This window comes from Cydia splendana, chromosome 9, assembly GCF_910591565.1.
Source record: "Cydia splendana chromosome 9, ilCydSple1.2, whole genome shotgun sequence".
Classification (NCBI taxonomy): Eukaryota; Metazoa; Arthropoda; class Insecta; order Lepidoptera; family Tortricidae; genus Cydia; species Cydia splendana.
In genome coordinates, this window is record NC_085968.1 from 2,458,880 (window position 1) to 2,461,592 (window position 2,713).

Below are 2,713 nucleotides of genomic sequence, written 5' to 3' on the forward strand. Positions count from 1 at the left end.
GTTTTGGGAATGAAACACTTATTGCCGTCCAATGCAGTACTAAACTAGTATTTAATTTTACGTGGATTGATTCAAGAAAGTATGCGCGATGGGTCGAAATTTTGCCGACCCTATATTTATATGAGAATTTTACAGTTCAGTACGAATCTCAAGTTCGATTATGACTCAACCTATACCGGCAGAGTATAATAAAAATCTTATTAATAATATATACTTCAAAACTAATTCGATTCAGTGATTAAATGGTACTTAGATCAAGTCACCAGTACAGTACCTACGTTAATTTTGTGATTGTTAAAATACTTATTTCAAATTACTTTTTTAAAGGTTTACTGGTTTTTTTCCCACTCAACTAATTTTATTCTATCTCGTATTTCTTCTGAAACCGCTTTAATATTTTAAATAAGAGACTAAGTTATTTCTACAATTTATTTATCTTTGATACATTTATCATTCGTAAGTTTAGTATATTACAGAAAATTTCTGACAGATTGTAACAAACCAAAAATAATTTAAAATCTTAAACATACTTCTCATAAACTACATTCAATTTCAAACACATTTGCACCACAACAAAGGATAAAAATAATAAACATATTTTTTATAGATTAACATTAATAAATTCAGTCTATTAAACATAAAAAAGTCAATTAAACATAAAATCCAACCATTCAACCGCAAAATGGCCGAAAAATAAAAAATCTAATTAATGAAATAAATTCGTCGGCAATTTTACAGTATTTTAGAACAATATCCCAAAGTCACTCCTATATAAATGCAAATTTTTATTAAATGCAATATAAAACGACGAAACAGTTTCATCATTTTAACAAATTCGTTAGGTATGTGATAATACAGTTAAACTTTATTATCCTGTCTAACAAAGTTATGATTTAATACTCAAACAAAAATACATTAAATACGTAAATATCAAAACAATTTTTTGTGTCCATTCCATCAAAGCATAATTAATAGCAATTAGCGATACTTCAATGTTCCGACAGAATAAAAGTAAATGTCACTTATTTTGCCACTATCCATTCCGTTACCAGGGAAGGTACGTCGAAAAGTAACGTAATGGGAATTTTTTTTTTTTATTATTTTTTTTATTTATATAGCCCTTTATTCTGAACATGATTGCTGGTTTTTAGTAGTAATTTTTAGTTTTGAATGTTTATATGAAGTCTCTTGGTTCAGAATGGGAATTGATTAGAATAATATATAATTAAAAGTATTATATGATTCTAATATGCCACTTAAAATCTTGAAAAATTATTTTTTTGACGTACCTAGTAGAAGCAAAGGTGAGAATGATTAATTCTTAATACTTTCAGTGCGTATGACACACCTTTGTGCTAAAGATGTAGTGCATAATTTTATTTTCCATTGTCACGGAAACGTACGAACGTGTCTTGCTATTTCAGTCAGTCTCGGTACAATACTGAGGTTGACTGAAGTAGCCTGACAAATACGAACGTTCCCGAGAAAATACGATGGAAAACAATTATGCACTATAATCTGTACTGACATTGTCCACTACCTACAAAATAAGATTTAGTAATTTCTACATACCTTATCTTTCACGTCATCGCTTCGTTTAGGACAAGGTTTGAGTCATTTGACATAAATGGCATACCTATCTGCCATTAAAGAAATGGCAAAATAACTCAATCATTATATAAATATATAGGCAACGCCGAAAGTTTTCAGAATATAAATCAGTATTAATTAGTCAATCTTTCATGTTAAGTTTCAGTCGCGTTTAGCGCTCAACTCTAAAGGGCTCTACTCACGTTGCAACAAGTTACGATTTTAGATCATTGCCGATTAAGTAAGTGTCACGAATTCAATCGCAAATATCATGCTATTATAGCCAGGTGACGTGAGTGGAATATTTACCCTGGCCGTACACGTTCGGAATTTTCCGTACGGAATGACATGTGGAAGCGAGACAGCGCTATGCATTTGTAGAGCGACGTCCCGTTTCTTCCAGCCCTGCAGGGAAAGCTTGGCCCGCGAGTCGTGACAGAAACATTTTTTAATAAGCCATTATACGGCTACAATTTTACCTATCAAATTAGCTGTCATGATTTCAACTTGAGCCACGGGTTCTAAATTTTAAAGCGTAACGCAGATGGCGCTGCAATCGGTCAAAACAATACATGTAGGGTTTGCACGACGGATCCGAAATGTATGGGAATCCAGATCCGGATAATTTCATACATTTCGGATCCGGATTGCAAACCCTAAATACATGTCATTGTCATTAAGGCCGTAACACACTATCGCAAGGCATCGCGACCTTGATGCGTCGCACCCATAAGTGAGAGCGAGCAAGAGATATCTGTTTCTCGCTCTCACTTATGGGTGCGACGCACCAAGGTCGCGGTGCGGTGCGATAGTGTGTTACCACTTTTAGATGCCAAATCCACTGATACGTAAACCACAGACTAGAGACTATTTGTGATGCTCCATGCCTAAAGGGTCCTTAAGCACCATCATAAGCCACGGGGCGTCACATTTATGTTTCTGAGAGTTGGAAGTATTAATAATCTGTGGGTTTTTAACCTCATTCTATTGCTAAAAGCCGTAACACACTACCGCACCGCGACCTTGTTGTCCATAAGTGAGAGTGAGATTAGAGATATCTCTTGAGATATATCGTGACCTTGGTGCGGTGCGGTAGTGTGTTACGGCTATAAGAAAGTTTTCT